Source organism: Xyrauchen texanus, chromosome 31 (assembly GCF_025860055.1).
Source record: "Xyrauchen texanus isolate HMW12.3.18 chromosome 31, RBS_HiC_50CHRs, whole genome shotgun sequence".
Lineage (NCBI taxonomy): Eukaryota > Metazoa > Chordata > Actinopteri > Cypriniformes > Catostomidae > Xyrauchen > Xyrauchen texanus.
In genome coordinates, this window is record NC_068306.1 from 21,061,307 (window position 1) to 21,083,912 (window position 22,606).

A 22,606-nucleotide genomic window follows, 5' to 3' on the forward strand; every position below is an offset into this window, starting at 1 on the left:
GGAGTGAGATCCAATCAACGCTTGTGTTGTTACCTTGTTGAATTGATTTGGCCAATCACGTTATTCGTTGAACCAGCGTTGCGTGACTCCCGTCAGTCTGAAGCCAAATGAGTCTACAACCCAACCTGGAGAGACCGGTGTGTCTCGGCAAGACAACGTCAAGGTAAGATTTGTTTTACAATGATTATACACCCCTATATCTTAATGCTTTTCATATAAGTTGTATTTAAGACTGCAAACTATACTTCGTCGTGAATATATGCGTTGTCGTTGATGAGAACAGTAGCCACGAAAGAATGTTGGTAGTGGAGCAGTAAAGCTAGGTCTAACGGTATGTTGCTTAGGCTAATCCAAATCATTCGGTACATACACAATGAACTAAGCAAAGAGTATTCAAATACGGGATAATTACGGGTAAATATTTAAACGGGAAGACAGTAGGAAATAATTTGCAAGGTTGGATTGGTTTATAGCAAGCTACCTAGGCTACAAGTAAGCTAGACTAATTATCAGCTAAAAAGAGTGCAAAGCAAAACAAAGAAATGATTTCAAATCAACTTTATAGTGGTAGTCATGGAGTTATATAAGCCATTTATGGTTGATTGTCACAGTTTATACAATGACACAATTCTGTGCATGGTAGCTTATGTGATTTAAAATTATCTAGTAATGTGTGCTTTCTGTGTTTATTTATCTGAATATAATTCCGTTGTTTATCTAACACACAGACACGGACAGGACAACATCATATCTCTCCACACCCAAATGACTACAGAGGTGATCGTTGACAATCATCACATCAACAGCACCATGAATGGAGCAGGTCAAGATCACGGAGTTGCTTAGTATCCACATCACAGATGACTCATCTTGATCTATCGACACCACCAACAGAACCTGGCCAAGAAAGTCCAAAAACCTCTGCACTTCCTCCCACAGTTGAGGAAGGCTCATCTCCCACAAATCCATCCTCTTAACTTTCTATATGGGAATCATAGAGAGCCTCTTCCTTCCACCCCACCCTCCAATAACCTAAGGGCAGCTGATTGACTCTTGCACAAATACACTGGTAGTTTACACTATGATGCTGCTACATTGGTTTATTTTTTTTATTTTTAAATTTGCTATGAACATTTGACCCCACTTACACACATATTGCACTGCCTTTTGCTACTTGTCATGTCATCCACTTGCACTGAAATACTAAATTAATTAGGGATGAGTCACGATTTTCGAATATTCGATTAGTTGATTTTATTATACAATATTGAATAGGATGTGCGGGATGATTGTCTTTAAAAAAATCCCCCTGTTTTAGTTGTGGTTATAAGTTGCAATCCTAAATTCACATAATATTTGTATACATTTTATAAATATATTCTTAATATTTGTTGTTTTTGTTTCTATGTTTGAGCTTATATATCTCAATATTAATAACAGTCTGGTTAATTTTGAGTCTTGAAATGTAAACTCTCAAGGGTTGGCTTTCTAAATACACTCACCTAAAGGATTATTAGGAACACCATACTAATACTGTGTTTGACCCCCTTTCGCCTTCAGAACTGCCTTAATTCTACGTGGCATTGATTCAGCAAGGTGCTGAAAGCATTCTTTAGAAATGTTGGCCAATATTGATAGGATAGCATCTTGCAGTTGATGGAGATTTGTGGGATGCACATCCAGGGCACGAAGCTCCCGTTCCACCACATCCCAAAGATGCTCTATTGGGTTGAGATCTGGTGACTGTGGGGCCATTTTAGTACAGTGAACTCATTGTCATGTTCAAGAAACCAATTTGAAATGATTCGAGCTTTGTGACATGGTGCATTATCCTGCTGGAAGTAGCCATTAGAGGATGGGTACATGGTGGCCATAAAGGGATGGACATGGTCAGAAACAATGCTCAGGTAAGCCGTGGCATTTAAACGATGCCCAATTGGCACTAAGGGGCCTAAAGTGTGCCAAGAAAACATCCCCCACACCATTACACCACCACCACCAGCCTGCACAGTGGTAACAAGGCATGATGGATCCATGTTCTCATTCTGTTTACGCCAAATTCTGACTCTACCATCTGAATGTCTCAACAGAAATCGAGACTCATCAGACCAGGCAACATTTTTCCAGTCTTCAACTGTCCAATTTTGGTGAGCTCTTGCAAATTGTAGCCTCTTTTTCCTATTTGTAGTGGAGATGAGTGGTACCCGGTGGGGTCTTCTGCTGTTGTAGCCCATCCGCCTCAAGGCTGTGCGTGTTGTGGCTTCACAAATGGTTTGCTGCATACCTCGGTTGTAACGAGTGGTTATTTCAGGCAAAGTTTTTCTTTTACAAAGAAAAAAATTCTTTGTAAACCCTAGAAATGTTTGTGTGTGAAAATCCCAGTAACTGAGCAGATTGAGAAATACTCAGACCGGCCCGTCTGGCACCAACAACCATGCCACGCTCAAAATTGCTTAAATCACCTTTCTTTCCCATTCTGACATTCAGTTTGGAGTTCAGGAGATTGTCTTGACCAGGACCACACCCCTAAATGCATTGAAGCAACTGCCATGTGATTGGTTGGTTAGATAATTGCATTCATGAGAAATTGAACAGGTGTTCCTAATAATCCTTTAGGTGAGTGTATATGTTGGTTATGTGTATATTCAGAATGACTTCTGAGCAGCAATTTTTTTATTTTGGGGATGTCATGAATGCATCACTTGCCAAAATTGGGGCTGACTAGTAAGGGGTTAAACGTATGTAAATGAAACATTTTATATAAAAATTATACATTTGATACAAACCTTCACTGTTGTTAGCTGCATTTTCTATCTTCTTACGTGCTCTTCTTATGTGATCTTTGTTGGTGAAGAGCATGTAGCATTCTCTGTGAAATCCAACATTAGCCGGCACATCTTGGACGTCTTCGGAATTTAAGTTAAATGCCAATACGGCTTTTTCAGCTACTGTACTCTCTGTGGTTTGCAGGTTCACCCATAAATTTGTACATTGAACAATCTTTGCCCAACTTGTCTGGGAAAGGGGGGTTACAGGGCTTTTTACATTTGAGGCTAAATGGATAAAACACCTAATTTTTACCTCAGTATTACTGAACTACAGAACTAAATTTAAATTTTTAATGATTTACAGCAAAATTGTAATTTCAAGAACGCAGCTTCCTGGTTATCTGTGTTCATTATTTACATTGGTTGTCAAGGAAACGGGAGGTTTTCTAACGTTATGATTAGTACTCCTGCTCCTGCCGGTTTAAAAAAGTAAGAGTTTGTAAGGACATTTTGCGTCAAATGTGCAAACAACAAAGTTGGAAACAATGTCTGTAGTGCTTATACGATTTTATTACATGACCTCAGCAAAAAAAGACTTACACAGCTGTGAGGTAAGTATTAAATTCATAATTTCGAGGTCCGGCCCACCGCCTAGACCTGGCCCCGCCCTGCCACAATGTGCAAAAAAAAACAACGTACATTTCAGTCATACATTTATCGTACAAGTGATCGTATGTCTTCAGAAGACTTGGGATATGACATTCAAGTCATATGGAGCACTTTTATTACACTTTTGTTTGCTTTTTAAGCTTTAAAATGAGTCACTGTCAACTGCCATAGTATGAAATCAGCGATCTCACAACATTCTTTAATATATATACTTTTGTGTTCTGCAGAAGAAAGAAAGTCATATGGGTTTGGAGCAACATGAGTGTAAATTAATAATGACAAAATGTTTATTTTTTGTCATGTTCACTGTTGTCTTTTGTTTTTGTGCTTTTATGTTGAAGTTTAGTTTAGTTCCTGTTTCCTGTTTGTTTTTTGTAGTCCTTTGTAGTTTCTTTTTATGATTGGTTTTCCCCTGACAGTTTCTCCTTGCCTGACTGTTTCCCCAGGTGTTCCTCATTCCCTTGTTTGTTCCTTTTGTGTATTTAAGCCCTTTAGTTTCCTTGTTTCCCTTGTTAGTTCTTGCATGTGTTATGCTCTGTGCTAGGTTTCCTATGTTTTTCTTCATCCTGAGTTTTCCTGGTTTTATTAATAAAAGCTGCACTTAGATCCACATTCTCTGCCTGCCTTCGTCACAGAAGAACTAACCTAGGATGGATCTAGCAGCAATCTTCCTCCAGTTGAGCCGAGCAAACCTCCCTTTAATTGAATACTCGCGTATGTTTTGCACCATTGCCAGATGCACTTGATATGCGGACCGACACCTAAAATCCATCTACCAGATCGGCCTCCTTGCCCATGGATGGGAGGAGTTGCCGGAGACTGGTGAGTACACTTGGATGCAGTATGTGGATATGATTTTGAAGAGGTTTGCTCCTGAGGGTACTCTCAACAAGCCAACGCCCACGCCTGCCACGGCCAACGAGCTGGAAGTCTCGTCCATTCCTGAGCCAGTGTTGCCAGCCTCATCCGTCCCAGAGCCGGCGTTACCAGCTTCGTCTGCTCGGAGGAGGAGGAGAAGAGGAAAGGCTTCTGCTCCCCAGTCTCTGCCTGCCACGGTCAGTGAGCCAGAGCCCACGCCTGCCACGGTCAGCGAGCCAGCGCCTGTAGCCTCGACCGTCCCAGAGCCAGAGCCTCCCAGGGCTCCGTCTTCCAGGGCTCCGCCTTCCGAGCCTCCCAGGGCTCCGCCTCCCACGCATCCGCCTCCCGAGCCTCCCAGGGCTCCGTCTTCCACGCATCCGCCTCCCGAGCCTCCCAGGGCTCCGCCTCCCAAGCCTCCGACTCCCGATCCTCCCAGGGCTCCGCCTCCTGAGCCTCCCAGGGCTCTGCCTCCCAGGGCTCTGCCTTCCACGGCTCTGCCCCCTGAGCCTTCCACAGCTCCGCCTTCCATGGCTCTGTCTCCCGGGCCTTCCACCACTCCACCCCCACAGCCTTCTATGAATCTGCCTACCACGGCTCTGCCTTCCACGGTTCCGCACCCTGAGCTTTCCACAACTCTGCCTTCCATGGCTCCGTCTCCCGGGCTTTCCACGGCTCTGACCCCAGAGCTTTCCACTGCTCCGCCCCCAGTGCTCTCTATGGCTCCACCACCAGAGCCTTCCACAGCTCCGCCTTCTATGGCTCCGTCTTCCGGGCCTTCCAGGGCTCTGCCTTCCACAGCACTGCCTTCCATGGCTCCGTCTCCCGACCCAGTCCCTGTCCTGTGGCCTCCTCCCAGGCCCCCTGACCCTGTTCCCGTCCTGTGGCCACCTCCCAGGCCTACTGACCCAGTCCCTGTCAGGTGGCCTCCTCCCAGGCTTCCTGACCCAGTCCCCGTCTTGTGGCCTCCTGACCCGGTCCCTGTCCTGTGGCCTCCTCCCAGGCTCCCTGACCTGGTCCCTGTCCTGTGGCCTCCTCCCAGGCTCCCTGACCCGGTCCCTGTCCTGTGGCCTCCTCCCAGGCTCCCTGACCCGGTCCCTGTCCTGTGGCCTCCTCCCAGACCCCGTGACCCAGTCCCCGTCTTGTGGCCTCCTGACCCGGCCCCTGTCCTGTGGCCTCCTCCCAGGCCCCTGACCCAGTCCCCGTCTTGTGGCCTCCTGACCTGGCCCCTGTCCTGTGGCCTCCTCCCAGGCCCCCTGACCCTGTTCCCATCCTGTGGTCTCCTCCCAGGCCCCCTGACCTGGCCCCTGTCCTGTGGTCTCCTCCCAGGCCCCCTGACCTGGCCCCTGTCCTGTGGTCTCCTCCCAGGCCCCCAGACCCGGCCCCTGTCCTGTGGCATCCTCCAAGGGCCCCTGACCCGGTCCCCATCTTGTGGCCTCCTCCCAGGCCCACTGACTCGGTCCCTGTCCTGTGGCCTCCTCTCAGGCCCCCTGACCTGGTCCCTGTCCTGTGGCCTCCTCTCAGGCCCCCTGACCTGGTCCCTGTCCTGTGGCCTCCTCTCAGGCCCCCTGACCCAGTCCCTGTCCTGTGGCCTCCTCCCAGGCCCCCTGACCCAGTCCCCGTCCTGTGGACTACTCTGTCTGCCCCTTGTGCCCCCTTGGACTGCCTGTCTGCCCCTTGTGCCCCCTTGGACTGCCTGTTTGCCCCTTGTGCCCCCTTGGACAATTTCTTTTTTTTTTCTTTCTTGTGCTTTTTGGAGCATCTGGAATCCGCTCCTTAAAGCGGGGGCTCTGTCATGTTCACTGTTGTCTTTTGTTTTTGTGCTTTTATGTTGAAGTTTAGTTTAGTTCCTGTTTGGTTTTTGTAGTCCTTTGTAGTTTCTTTTTATGATTGGTTTTTCCCTGATTGTTTCTCCTTCCCTGATGGTTTCCCCAGGTGTTCCTCATTCCCTTGTTTGTTCCTTTTGTGTATTTAAGCCCTTTAGTTTCCTTGTTTCCCTTGTTAGTTCTTGCATGTGTTGTGCTCTGTGCTAGGTTTCCTATGTTTTTCTTCGTCCTGAGTTTTCCTGGTTTTATTAACAAAAGCTGCACCTAGATCCACATTCTCTGCCTGCCTTCGTCACAATTTTTGCTTGAACAATACCTTTAAAAAATTTATTAAGTTGGGTTTTTGTTACATATGGTTAGCATGCCAGGCTTCTATGTGTAACAGGGACAGAAAGTGTACTGTTAAAACATATGTATTATTTATTATAATTCACACAAAATGTTTATTTTCATATATATCTGGTATACTTGCCTAAAGAATTAGCGTTTTTCCCCTTTAATTGCTGTGATGTCATCATGAGCCTACACAATTTACTGTTTTGTCTCCTTTTCCTCTTGGCACATGAGTATTTCTGCAAAGTACATTTATCTGAATACCAGTTAAGTGATTTTAGTGTTTTTATTTCCTTTTTCTGAAACTTTCTACATTTTTCTTTGTGTTTTCTATTCAAACTGAGTCATGTTTGACGACATTGTCAGTCAGGATAATTTTAGCCCTGTACAAAGGCCTAGTGCCATGATCCCAGTAGGCAGGGGTAGTGGGGTTGTACTTAATCGTCCTGACAATATGTCTGGAGTTTCACCTCAATGTTTTGGAAGAGGGAGGGCACTCTTTAATACAGAAATTGACCATGTGCATGCATCTGATTCAGCTATTGGTACTTCAGGGAGCCCGGCTGCTTGTTCTACCCCTTTTACACGCCCAAATGCTGATCACGTCATTACCCCTGAGTCTCTAGGAGGTATTATTTCTGATTTGGCACAGAAAATTGGTGAGAGTATTTCAGCCAGTCTCAATCTAACGCAACATCCCAGCCCAGTGCAGCCCAAGTCAAATGTGCAGCATTCAAGCGAATGTGTTGATGCTTCTAATTTGAGAGTCATTGTCCAACAAGATGTTGCACCTCCACCATTATTTAGAGGTGATCAAAGTGATTCATTTACTGGGCATGAATGGGAAGACATGATGTGCAGTTATATGAACAGAAAGAAATGCACTGATGAAACTGCCTCTGATCTCATTTTGAGCAGGTTAGCTGGGAAAGCGAGGGATGTAATCAAAGTGTCCTTGCGCAGCTTCCCAGGGCCAACGGCTGCAGTGCTCCCCACCACAGTGTTTGACATACTGAAGCGCAATTTCAGTGAGTTGATGTATTCAAACATGCCTATGGCTGACTTTTATAACACCATGCCTAGGGCAGACGAGAGCCCAATGGACTACTGGATAAGACTGAACAAGGCGATTGATGTGGATGATGAGTGTTTGAGTAGGCGCAACAAGTGTGTTGAGGACCCTGTTACTGAAGCTGTTATGATGTTTATCTCACACTGTCCGGATCCTGGCCTTGCTTTGTCTTTTCAGTTCAAGCCTGCTGAACAGTGGAGTGCTGCTGAAGTTCAAGAGCGACTGGATAGCCATCACAGGAACCTGAAGAGAGCTCTTGCTAGACCTTCACGCTCATTGCCTGTGTCAGCTTGCCATCAGAACACTGTGACTGTCTGTGATGATTCTGTACCCAGTTCTAAACAGCCTGAACTCTCCTCAAGTCAGTTATCATGTTTAACTGGTCAGCTGAACCCCAACGCTGCTCCTTTTACTTCAGATGCTAGTATGCAGCAGTTGGTTGGCATGATGGATAAAGTTTTATCTCTCTGCAATGCCTCACTGTCCTCATCCAAACCAAACTATCCTGTCAGAACTTCAGACCCCAAGCCCAGTTTGAGCTCAGCATGTAGAGTATGTCGATCTAAAGAGCACACTACACATACTCATTGTATGCGCCAGAGGCTTTGTCGTAACTGCTTCAAACCTGGACACTTTAAGAGCAATTGTCCTACGACGACGGGCCTTGAGCTGCCTTCTTCAGCCAACCAGTTAAACTGAGTAGCCCATGTGCAGAGGGGGACAACATGGGCGGTGGCGTATTTGCCCTAAAAGATGAGTCAGACCCACAAGAGATTTTTGTAAATAGTTGCAAATGTTTGCCACCCGACAAAACCGTGCTGTATGTGGGGTCTCAAAAAATTGATGGAGCTAGTGAACTGTTTTATGCTCCTGTAACTGTCATTGGCCAGTCTGTACTGAACGGTTTGCTGGATTCTGGGAGTATGGCTTGTACCCTTAGCACGGAAGGCGAATCCAAGTTGTGTGCTGACGGAGTTCTCCCACAACCCTCAGTGATTCCTGGTAACGTGGTCCTGGTGGGCTGTGGTGGTCTTACTACTCAGCCTAAGTGCGTGTATGACCTAGAAATCGAAGTCTATGGGTTCAAGTTCATTGTACCAACCTTAGTAGTGCCTGGACAGAAGGATGAGTTCATTATTGGCAGTAACGTCATCAAATGTGTGCTTCAGAAGATGAAAGCTGAAAATAAGTACTGGGAACTGATTTCCTGCCGAAACAGCAACTCTGAGTGTGAAGAATTTCTTGAGCTTTTGAGTGGTGTTTCTCGTTGGTCTAGTCCTCAACAGCCCAATAAGCTCGGCACAGTTAGGCTTTGTCAGGCGGTTACTTTACTTCCCAGATGTGAACACCTTGTCTGGGGAAAACTACCAGTTAACACCAATGTCTCCCCAGGAAGCTCTGTCATCGCCGAGCCCACTACGCCACGCTCAGCCCACGGCATGTTCTTGTTGGACGTGTAGTGACTCCTATGTGGGGTGATCGATGGGTGCCGATGAAGATCTTGAATCCCACCCAGTCTCCAATAACTCTTCGACGTAACACAAAGCTGGCTGATGTGTCTCCTTGTTTGGCAGTGGAGGATGTTACAGTTTCACAAGATGTGTGCAGACCTCAAGTTTCTGATGCAGCTTTCCCCAAGTCTATTCCACCTGTTGACCCTGTGTGGTTACTGCATGAGTATGGTTTAGAGGACATTGATATTGAAGGATGTGAGGTCTCCAAGTCATGGAAGGATGAGTTGGCGAGTCTTGTAGTGTCCTATCGTGATGTTTTCTCCAGAGACAGACTCGATTGTGGAGAGGTGAAAGACTTTGTACACCGAATTCATCTGAGCGATGAGCGTCCGTTTCGCCTGCCCTATTGCCGAACCCCTCCCGCTCACTACCAAAAGTTGAGAGAGGTACTTTCTGAAATGGAAGAGAAGAGCATCATTAGCAAATCTGTCAGCGAGTATGCGTCTCCTTTGGTAATGGTATGGAAGAAGGATGGATCTCTCAGAGTTTGTACGGACTTTCGCTAGCTTAATGCAAAAACGATCAAGGATGCTCATCCTTTGCCCCATCAGGCAGATTGCCTGGCTGCTCTAGGTGGCAATCTTCTTTTCAGCTCTGTGGATTTGACATCGGGATTTTACAACGTCCCGCTCCATGTATCTGATCGTCATTACACAGCATTTACAACGCCCATGGGCTTATACGAATATAACCGTCTTCCCCAGGGCCTGTGTAACAGTCCAGCATCTTTCATGCACATGATGCTCGGCGTATTTGGGGATCTCAACTTTTCCAGCCTCCTTTGCTATCTTGATGATTTGCTGGTTTATGCCCGCTCTGAGCAGGAGGCCTTGAAACGCTTGGAAGTAGTGTTTTCACGGTTGAGAGCTAGTAATTTGAAGTTGGCTCCGAAAAAGTGTCACTTTCTGAGGCGCTCCATCAAATTTCTGGGCCATGTGATCAGCGGATCTGGAGTTTCTGTAGATGAGGGCAAGGTAGCAGTCATTTCAGCCTTTCAGAAGAATGACCTGATGAAAGAAGATAGCGTCACACCTTCTCCAAAGAAACTAAGATCATTTCTGGGCATGGTTCTTTACTACCAGAGCTTCATCCCTGGCTGTACATGTATCGCAAAGCCATTGTTCAATTTGACAGCCGGTCAAAAACGTTTAACGAAAGGCACAGGTAGTCGTAACAGATCTGGCACTTTCCGGGAGTTGTCTCCCCAGGACTGGACTCCTGCTTGTGATGTCGCCTTCGAGGAGTTAAAGAGAGCCCTTGTCGAGAGCGTGGTCTTGGCACACCCTGACTTTGAGCGTCCCTTTATTCTCTGCACTGATGCATCGTTGGACGGCCTAGGTGCAGTGCTTTCTCAAGTTCCCAGTGGCGAGGACAAAGCACGTACTATTGCCTTCGCCAGCAAGTCTTTGAGCCGCAGCCAAGCCAACTACCCTGCACACAGATTAGAATTCTTGGCCCTGAAGTGGGCAGTGTGTGACAAGTTCAGTCACTGGCTTAAAGGTCATGAGTTTACCATGTGGACGGATAATAATCCACTCACGTACATCTTGACAAAACCTAAATTGGATGCATGTGAGCAGCGCTGGGTTTCAAAACTTGCCCCGCACAATTTTAAGATCAAGTACGCTCCTGGAAGATTGAATGTCGTGGCGGATGCACTCAGTCGTGACCCGCTCGTCAACCCAGTGAGTCAGCGACTTCTGTCCGAGCCTTACTCTGAACTGTTGAAGTATGTCCACAGTGTGGAAGATGATTCTGTACAGAAGACATTCCGTCTCACGTGCCAGCCACAGACACTTGACACTGAACTCAATCTAAGCTCTGAGATAAACTTTTCCATGACTGCTGAGGATGTGTCGTCTATCTTGTCTTTTTGTGATGATTGGGATTCAGGAGCTGTATCCAGAGCAACATCCTTGGCTGATCATTTGACTTCTTTGATTCCCGACTGTCAAGACGTAATTCATACCTTTTCATTGTCTGAATTGCAGAGTCGGCAGCAAAAGGACGCAGTTATTTCGAGGGTGGCTTTGTATGTCAGCAGGAAGCGCAGACCTACCAGGCGTGAGCGTGCGAATGAGGATTTGTTAGTTTTGAGGATTTTGAGGCAGTGGGAAAAACTATTTTTGCTTCATGGCATCCTGTATAGAGCTGTCAAAGATCCGCTCACTAAGCATAAAAAGTTTCAGTCCGTCTTGCCTGGCTCCCTGAAACGGCAAGCACTCTCTGGTGTTCATGATTTGGCCGGTCACCAAGGTCAGCCACGTACCCTGTCTTTAGCACGCCAGAGGTTCTATTGGCCTGGAATGGAACGTGATGTGCGTGATTACGTTAAGACTTGTACCCGTTGTGTCCTGAGTAAGACTCCAGAGCCAGCAGCAAGAGCGCCCTTGGCGAGCATCAAGACCACTGCCCCATTGGAGCTTGTCTGTATTGATTTCTGGTCTGCTGAAGATAGGCACAATAAATCTGTGGATGTCTTGGTAATTACAGATCATTTCACCAAGTTAGCTCATGCTTTTCCTTGCCGTAATCAATGTGCTAAAAGTGTCGCTAAGAAACTGTGGGATGGCTTCTTTTGTATCTATGGATTTCCCCAGCGTATCCATTCAGACCAGGGAGCAAATTTTGAGAGTGAGCTGATAGCAGAGCTTCTTGATATTGCCGGCGTTGACAAGTCACGGACTTCCCCGTACCACCCAATGGGGAATGGTGGAACTGAAAGGTTCAACAGAACGTTAGGTAACATGCTGAGATCACTTCCACCCAGATCTAAGCAGAAGTGGCCACAGTTGGTACAAACAATGACATTCATGTATAACTGCACTGTCCATGAAACAACTGGGTTTGCCCCTTTTTACCTGATGTTCGGGAGGGTGCCGAGATTACCTGTTGACCTTATGTTTCTAAGTGTACTTCGTGATGAGTCAATCTGTGATTACAGTGACTATGTTCAATCTCTTGTCCGTGATCTACAGTCTGCTATGGTACTGGCTCAAAAGAACTCTACTGCAGAACAAAAACATCAGTCTGATCAGTACAATAAGAGAGTCAAAGGTTTGCCTCTGTCAGTTGGGGATCATGTTCTCATTGCCAACAAAGGCTGCAGAGGTAAACGGAAGCTTGCAGATAAATGGGAACCCACCATGTACACCCACCTTTTGTGCACATTTAGAAGATCCGTGACAAATCTGGTCATGAGAAAGTGGCACATCGGAATCTATTGTTGCCAGTTAACTTTCTCCCTTTGCCCTCAACTGATTTTTCTGTTGGTGAAAGTGCTAGTGGTGGCCCTTGTTCCACACCCTCTCAATCTATATGTGATGTGACTGAGTCACCATTGCCTGTCACTGATGATTTGTCACACACAGAGTCTCTGTCTGTCATTTCTCACATAGCCGTTTGTGATGACGATCGTACTGCTTCTTGGGTTTCATCCCATTCTTCTCAACCTGTTTCTGAAACGCAAGATAACTTACCTGTTGACCATGACACTGTAGCTAGTGCTTCTTCCCCTACTGTTCCTGTTCCTAACAGTTCACCTGATCCTATGGTTGATAATAACTCTGACGATCGTTACACGACCAGGTTTGGTAGAGTACTTAGACCTGTTCATAGGCTGATTGAGTCAATGGTTCAAATCGAAACCTTACTTGGTATGGAGTCTGTATCTCCTGTTATTCATGTTTAATTTTTTATTTATTTTTTTCTTCGTATTGGTTCTGTTTAAGTACCTGGTCTGAAATTTTTCAAAGTGTAATGGGCACTTTGGTTATGCCTACAAAATGTGTAGAAGTTTGGCCAACTTTCTCCATATTTGTATCCCTTTTGTTTGGGTAGCTTTCTATGTGGAGTCTTCACTGTTTTTAAAGTGTGGACCATGTAATTCATGTGACCAGTGTTCTTAGTTTTTTTGTTATACTCTTTAAGAATTTTGTGTAAATTCTGGGGGGAGAGTGTAACAGGGACAGAAAGTGTACTGTTAAAACATATGTATTATTTATTATAATTCACACAAAATGTTTATTTTCATATATATCTGGTATACTTGCCTAAAGAATTAGCGTTTTTCCCTTTAATTGCTGTGATGTCATCATGAGCCTACACAATTTACTGTTTTGTCTCCTCCTTTTCCTCTTGGCATTGTTAATGCACTGAAGAGGTGAGTTATTTGTGGCTCCTGTTAATCGTAATTAATCTTTATTTTAATTGTTGCATTTATGTCAATATCTTCACTGCAAGTTATGTGTATTATGTTATTTTAATTATCTGTGTGGTTATTTTGATCATTTTACCATAATTAAGTTGTATTTTTGTCTTTGGCCTATATGTGAAAGCACTTGTTGATTATATGTACATCACATTTGTTTTATAGAGCAATATAAGGGCGATTTACTCAGACGCTGCTCTTGTATGTTTTGTGTATCAGGTATGTTTTCTCTATTTTTTTCCTCTTGGCATTGTTAATGCACTGAAGAGGTATGTTTTCTCTATTTTCTTCCTCTTGGCATTGTTAATGCACTGAAGAGAGCAATATAAGGGCGATTTACTCAGACGCTGCTCTTGTATGTTTTGTGTATCAGTAAACACAGTGAAACCGCCGCCTGTTGTCCCGTGTCTGTCTCCACAACGCTTCACAACGCAGACAAGTGTGTCGCGTTCATAACTGGTGTCGCGAGCCACCGGTTACATATGACCAATATATATTATGCTTCCATTTTCAAAAAGCTTAATTGTTTTGTAAAGACATATTAATTTCTAAGTTCCTCCTTGGGGATCAATAAAGTACATCTAATTAAATAAAACTTTAAAGGACATGCTAAATATTCCCCAACTTCCTTACTTTTTAAGTGGGAGGTTTTGTTTTCACATTGACCATTACTGATACTACAGATCTTGAGAGGCCATTTCTTGTCTACAGTCATATTTCCTTGAGAATAGAGGCTCAGTTTGGAAGAAAGGTGATGTAACGTTTTGGTGCATTTACATCTTTGTTCGCATTCATCTCTTTAACCTGACCTCCTTTGCTCTCAATCAGGTTTCTGTCTGTCTGTGTTCTTTTTCAAAAGCAGACACAGACCAGAAATGTCACTTCCTCAAATACAGCAAGGAGCATGTGCTCTCTCTCCTTGAAGATTGCTGACATCCATCTCTCGCTCACACTTTTTTTTTTTTTTTATCAGTAGACTACTCATCATACTGAGCTAACTTCAGTGGCACAGAAAAGAAGGTCTCTGTCCCTTATATGTGGCTTCTGTACATGGTGCCAGCTGCACTCATGGTATCACATATCATCTTTTTTAGTTAATAGGACAATGTTAATGGACCTTGTTTTTATAATAATAGTAATAGTAATAAATAAAAACTGAATTCCAAAATGTTAATGAGTGAAGTAGTAGGTTTTGCACACCCTGTTCATAAAGAAAAGTGTTTTGTAAAATTATTTGTAGGTAAATATAGCTGCTTTTTTTATCACTGTATTGTCGAAAACATGGATTCATTATCTTGATAAATTATATGTAATTTTTTAAGCAAAATTTTCAAAATGGCTCCCCAGGTTGGTCAGTTGCTTGGAGCCTCATAAATCATGAACCCACCCCTGGATGTTCATCCACTGCACATTGGGATACTTATGACTCAATCACCCAGACACATTAACAAGCTCTCACATTGAAGCACAGACACTATTGTTCATTTACATTGAAGATATTCAAAAAACTGTTTTATTATAAAAGATAAATGGCATAAATAAATAAATAAAATATATAGGAGAGTATTTTAAACCTTCTTTTAACAACTAAAATATTTAAAAGTTTGTTTCACTTTCATGGTAATTATGAATGAAAGACACTACAAACAACATCTCTTTTAAAGAGAAAATAAGGCTTGGACTTTTGGGTTTTACACTTGTGCTCGTCATCCAGTGACTTGAAAGGCTTCAGAAGACATGACGACATTTCCGGTAAGGGAACATAAGCAATGATGCTCCCTGGTTTTTAGGGTGTATTGTTGTATTTTTTAGGGAGCGAACATTTCAGTGCACTGGAACGATTTTGTGATTGAGACCCATTGATCAGTGCCTTGACTACTGAACTAGGGAGCTGACTTTGGTCACCAGTGGGACTATTCAAATTTTGAAATCATTAATCACATATTGAGATAATATAACAGGATGAACAGATCATCAATACATTAGACATAATATGTCTGTAGAAATTATGAACATTGACAGACACTGGTGTGTGATTCAATTTCAGATCATCCATAATGACACTGACCTGTTGGTAATTGCACTTTTCCAGAGGAATATACTGAAGACAAGATGGGAGGTTTATTTGAATGGAAGCAAATTAAATCTAAAAGCTTATGATTGTCATGCGCTGGTACATGTGCTGGACGAGGTCCACGGCTCCAGCTCTCTCTCTCTCTCTCTCTCTCTCTCTCTCTCTGTTTTCTCTCTGTCACTCTTTCTTTAAACATATGCAAATGAATTTATACTCATTCAGCCAGTATTTTCCTTTAATTCCAATATTAATAATAATGAAAGACACCATTTGCTCATTTGTTCAAACTCATATTTTCTGCACTGAAGGCTTTTGCTATTGTCCTGTCACTCATTCAATTACCACATCCCACACTGTTGAACACCATCAACAATGAATAGAAATGACAAAGTAGGAATACAGCTGTGAAGAAATATACTATTTTATATAATAGTATCTTGCTCATTGAGGCTCCTTTATAGGATTCTAATTAGTATCTTGCTCATTACGGGTCTTCGCAGGAGCACAAGAGATGAATGGAGTAACTCCTCTTTTATTCCAGTTTCTTCTATTATATTATTAATTATCTTTCCATTAATTAATTATGTGTCATGCTGAAGCCCCTCCAGTGTGCACAGCAATCCAAACCTTTACATATTCAAGACTGACAGATGGGTGCAAATATAATCTCTCAAGGGTTATATCAATACATAAACTCATGAGTTATTAATAAAATATACTGTTACTATATAGCAGCTAGGGTTGTGCCGATGGACGATATCATCGTCCATCGTGATGGCTGACCAACATCACGATGTCGAGCCACCATCGTGATGCCACGCACCCTTTTGCGAGTCTTGCTAGTATGACTCACTAATTCTAGTCTCTTCTATAGTTAACCTAAAAACTTTGCAGGGATTGCTCTGTAAATTAAATTGAGAATATAACTAATGCATATGCTATTTTAAATACTGTATATGCCAGAGACGTGACGTGTTAGTCTGTGAAAATACCGTGTCAGGCAGGCTACACAAATATTGATCTTGACATTGTTAGCTTCTTGTCTTTTTTTTACATGTCTTACACTGTACATTTAGATTAAAATATTTTATGTTGTAGGCTACAAGAAAATAGCCTTTATTAATTAATTATTAGTAGTTGTAGTGTCTCAGAAAATCTTGCTCATTGTCACACAGCTCTTGTATACACTGAAGCGGCAGTTTAAGATAAACCCAGACCAGCGAACGTCAAATAACTTTTGTCTGGTTAATACTTTTAAAGAAAAATTTCCTTTGCCATAAATCCATAATGTCAAATCAAATGAAAGAAACAAGGTGAATATGAATAACACACATTTATTAAAACATAGAAGAACAACAAATAAAGAACAAGAAAACGGGAACAACACTCAGACCGTAACTCGGCATTAACATTTCACTTATAATTAGCAGCACAATTAACTTCAGCACAGGCTACAAAATAAATTATGTTATTGAAATATTGTAAAGTGGTCATATGAACTACACAAATGAACGTTTAAAAAATAATATTCAAAATCGAATAGCTCCGCAACGGATGGCGAAAAATGCGTAAAGAAGTCTAATATCTTTCACCATAGACCATGTTTAAATTTCGATGTTTCTGGCCAGAAATACCAACATATTCACTTTATCTGGTTTTAATAAGCTGCGGATTGGAGTAACTACACTACCCGCTGTGCTGAAGACCCGCTCTGATGGAGTACTGGTAACACATATGCAGATATTTCCGTGCTAATCTTGCCATGAACGGAAACCTTTTGTCGTTCGTTTTCCACCAAGTCAGCGGGTCCTCTTCCCCATCAATGGCCATTTCCTGCAGGTACATGGTCATTTCTGCCTCGACCTTTTGCTCATCAGTGAGCGTGGCTGTGGCTGCTCTCTTCGCAAGAAGGCTGCCCAAAGACGACTTTTTTTTCTTAGGCGCAATATATTAAAAAGCCCGGATGAGTACTAATTAGTTGGGCTAGTAAAATAACGAAATTATAGTTTTTCAGTAAAAAAAAAAAATATCTATGTAAAGAGATATATTAAAATAAAAAGTGCTTAAAAGTGCACAACTCTTCTTAAGTGGAAGAAATATTTTTCCCCCTTACGTGCAACCTATTGGAAAGCGCGGATGAGTCAGTTGGGATAGTAAAATAACGAAATTATAGTTTTTAAGTGGAAAATAGTATTTATGTAAAGAGATATATTAAAATAAAAAGTGCACAACTCTTGTGAAAGCTAAAAAAAAAAAAAAATGCTTCACGTGTCGTGCAACCTATAAAGCGCCGACGATGGGTTGGGTTAGTAAAATAACGAAATTATAATTTTTCATATAATTTTTGAAAATTATATGAAATGATATACCCCCCCACGATATCATCATCCATCACGATGTTTTACTGTCAACATCGTCAACTGCCAATTTAGGGGACATCGCCCAACCCTAATAGCAGCAGTTTAAATAATTTAATACAGGGTCTCCATGGTATTATCAACTTCAGGTGTAACTAAACATAACATTTCTCAATATATAATATTATTGCAGAAAACGAATGACAAAGCAGCCCCATTAAATGCAGTTTGGTGTAGTATTTTAAAATAACAAAACATTTCTTCAATTTATTTAAATTAGCCTTATGAGTGCTGAAATGTATCAATAGCTGTAGCCTATAGCATTTGAACATCCCTCATTCATGTTTCATTTTTGTATTATTATTAAATTATATTTAAACTAGGGCTGGGATAAACGATTATTTTTTAAACGATTAATCAAGCGATTATTTTTTCGATGCATCGATTAATCTAACGATTCATTTTTCCAGTCCGATTCGATTTCGATTTGATTAATCGACTTGTGACAACACCGGTAATACCGGTTTCATCGGGGGGGGGGTGTATAAAATGTAAAAAAAAAAAAAATTGCCGGGAGTTTGATTGACTGGCGATCTGATCAATCATTCATAATACGCCATTTTTGTCCGACAAAGTAGTCAGGAGAGAGAAGATTAACGTCGGTGGATTTGAATTTGAATAATGGATTGTAGGCTACTGTACTGACATCTTAGTGGTTAAAACAACAGTCCTTCTGATGTAGGCTACATTCATGTTTAGCCTATTTGATGCTATAAATTAAACAAGGATAAGATGATCGGTTCACGAGCAGCTTTAACTGAGGCAATCTGTCACGACACATTAAAGAGCCACAAAATAGTAGGCCTATTTATGGTTTAATTTTCTTTGAATGACCAAATTTGAAAGTTGAGTCTTTATTAAATGTTACCTGCTTGGTCCTGTCTGTCAGCGCTTTGTCAGTGTCCTCAATGTATTTTTCACGACATTCATTCATAGCTATAAGCGCATTATTAATAGCTATAAGCGAAAACTTTAGGTGTCGACAACGTATTATAGCCTACTCCAACATCGAGTGCAAAGTGGGGAGTTGAATAAAAACTTACGGTGCTCTGTCATCTGCAGAGGGTGGCGCCTCTTCAGGTGCTGGTGCATTGCCGTGGTGCTAGAATGGAAGGCCATCCCCATTTTGCAAAGATGACATATCACGGAATTGTTTCCTTTTAAATTAAAGAATTCCCATACTTTAGAGGAACGAGTGCATGCCGCCTTGCACTTCTGATAGTCTGAGGAGCCACTCGTGTTGCTACTAGTCGCCGGCGCCGCCATCTTTGTTTTGGGTCCGACGAATCGACGCGCATATTTTGCACCTACGGGTCTCAGGGGCGTGCACCTGAGACCCGTAGTGACGGATTAATTGACAGCTGCTGTCAGACTCTAAAATGGAGAGTGACTGAAGTGGTAATTTTCTCCAGGAGTATTACTATTATGTTATTATTATTCCTCACACGGTTGCAAGACGACATGTACATGAATCTGATGAGTTTTATCGAGTTGATGTCAATAGCGCGCGCTCTGTATTTTGCCGCTATGTGAAAAAATCCAACAAATGTGCCGGCGCGTTTGTCTACCCCAGAGGATTAACTTTAGCCTAACCATAAATTGTGATTCAAACGTATATGATCACTCACCTCAAGACGCCGCTGCGGTGGTGGAGTCCATGCAGGAGGAGCAGCGTTTGGCACTGCGTCGCTTTACAGCGCGAGCTGTTTGGAGAAGCCCATTTCCACCTCCATTGCGTTGGAGAAGCAATCCCGCGTAAAATGCAGTTTGAACACTCCTACAGCTCTAGGCGGGAACTCGCGGTCTCCAAGCCAAGGACATGCAACCACTGGCGCCTAATTTCCAAGTCTGCTGGAAAGCTATACAGTCCAGCAGTGCTGTTGCAACCAGCAACACTACACCTACGTACCATCCTGACCACTGTACTAAATACAGATAATCTACGCTAACTTGAAGCTATCCTAACTGACGCAATACTATGCAATAATACACTAACAAATATGCTAATTAACTACCTAGACTAGGAGTGGTGGTGGTGTAGTGGCTAAAGCACAGGGCTGTTAATCAGAAGGTCACAGGTTCTAACCCCATGGCCACCACCATTGTGTCCTTGAGCAAGGCACTTAACTCCAGGTTGTTCTGGGGGGATTGTCCCTGTAATAATTGCACTGTAAGTCGCTTTGGATAAAAGTGTCTGCCAAATGCGTAAATGTACACTAAATAATCTAAATAACTATATAAATGCTATGCTAAATAGATGCTAAAATACTCTATCCTGATCATTTTCAATACTCGCAATTCCAACTCCTGACTCGCTACAGTGGTTTTGACAGTGTTGCCAACTATTTTCAATGGAAAGTAGCTAAATGTCGCCAGATGACGTCATGCGTCATTAGCATATTAATGACGTCATCGCGTCGTATTTGCATTCTGCCTAATTTGTCGGTACTGTAGCCTACTTCAGTTTATAATAACGGTTATCTCCCCTAAACCGTGCTCATACTGTTTTTATATAAGTATATAGCCGAATGTCCAGTAAAACGGTTCTCAATTACATATTTTCTGTTAGACAACGGAACGGAATGGAACTTAGCTAACGTTACATGTTTATGAGTTTGAAGAAGGTTTATTGTTGTGTTTGGATAAGTAAAATGTATAGAGTCTGTAAATATATGATCTGAAGTCGGAGAGTTCAGAAACCGAACCGGAATGAACTAAAACTCTGATTAGAAGTGAATATAAGCACATGCCAAGAAAAAAAACGGTCAAATTAAATGTTTTGAATTAAAACAAAGGAGAATGTTAGGGGTATAATAGTTATGACCCTGTCACGGTATTTAATCCTATGTCTCTTCCTTGTCTCGTGCCTTGTTCTTAGTGTGTGTTGTGTGGGTGCGTGAATGTGTGGGCGTGTTGTTTGTACCATGATTAGCGCTCTGCCGCAATCACTCCTCTCACCAGCTGTTTCTCATTCCCATTCCCTTTAAATTCTCACCACTCTCTCATCTCCTTGTCAGATCGTTGTTTGTGATGTCGGTGTTGTTAAGCTCTTCAGAGTTCCAGTCCAGTTCTCTCGTTGTCCCTGTTTACGTGTCCTGTTTGCTGTTACCCGGATTCGCCGTGTCTGTTCAACACTTCTCTTCACTCTTCTCACCACGATCATCTGACCATTGGAGACTCTGCGCCACTAGACCATCACCCGGACTTCTCCCCTATCTTCTCAATTTGACTGTCAATAAACTAATTGTCAACTTGCAACTTGCTTCCTAGCTTCATTCGTCACAGAGCGATCTGACCACAAGATGGAAGCAGCGAGTAACAATTCAGACAGCCTAGAAGAATTCGTGATGAACAGCAGACTTCGTATGGAGAACCAGGAGAAGAATCTCAATGACACGGCTCGGCTGTCCAGGCTCTAGTGGCGCAGGTGTCCGGACTCACCCAGCAAATTCAACTTCTGCGAGCTCCCACTGCGCCACCCGCACCGCTGATTCCTCAACCACCACCAGCGCCCCCTCCCAGTCGGAGCCCGCCTACCGGTTCCAGAGCTATATTCAGGTGAACCTAATTTTTGCCGAGCTTTTCTAACACGATGCTCAATGCATTTTTCTTTACAACCCAGAACATTCTGTGATGAAAGAACCAAGGTAAGCTTTTGTCCTGACGCTACTTTCTGGGAGAGCGGCCCTTTGGGGAACGGCGGTGTGGGAGAATCAAGATGAATGCTGCACCTCTTTTCAAGCACTCTCCGCGGAGATGAAGCGAGTTTTCGACCGTGCTGTCTCCGGTAGAGAGGCAGCCAGAGTGCTGGCCGACTTGCGTCAGGGGAGAGATCTGTATCAGACTTTTCTATCGAGTTCGGACGCTAGCGGCGGAGAGCCAATGGAGCGAGGCGCAGTGGGACATGTTCCTGCATGGGCTGGCTGATCGCGTCCAAAAGGAGATATCGCCATGGATCTCCCCACCAAGCTAAGCGATTTGATCGCCTTGGCGCTAGAGTGGGCGCTAAGGTTATCCAGAATGGAACAGCGAGTACAAACCAACCGCCCCTTGAGAGGATTAGGCGGTCAATGTTCTGGAGGCGGGGGCGCGTTCAGCCCGTCTGTGATCCCGAGCCCATGCAGGTGGGTCGAGCCCGGCTTTCCGGGAGGAGAAGGAAAGGCGGAGATCCCAGGGACTGTGTTTGTACTGTGGTGGTGCTGGACATTTTGCCTACAACTGTCCTTTAAAAGGATCCGCCCGATAGCAAGTATGAGGCTACTATCGGGTGGGATCTCCGCCGAGAAGACCTCATCCACATCTACCCTCCTTCCGGTAAGTCTTCAATGGTCTAATCACCGTCCACGACTGTCGAGCACTTCTGGATTCTGGGGCGAAGGAAATTTCATGGACTACACTTTTGCACTCAACCACCAAGTCCCCTCAAGTCTCTCACTCACCGGATCGCTGTTCACGCCCTCAATGGCCAGAAACTTCCCACCATTTCCCTAGCCACTGAAGACATCACTCTCGTCACGTCAGGCAATCACACCGAGACCATCTCCTTCTACATACTGGACACTCCTCTTGCCCCCATAGTCCTTGGTCATCCCTGGCTCACCCATCACAACCCTAAAGTGGACTGGCAGTCTAAGTCTGTGTCAGCGTGGAGCACTCAATGTCATAAGTCTTGTCTTGTTTCTGCCTGTTAGTCTGTTTTTGTCCCTGTTTTTCAGGAAGAGGCGGTGGATTTATCTAGCGTGCCCATGGAGTACCTGGACCTGAAGGAGGTGTTCAGTAAGTCTCGGTGACTTCTCTCCCTCCACATCGTCCCTATGACTGTGCCATAGAGTTATTGCCAGGTACATCTCCGCCTAAGGGCAAGTTAT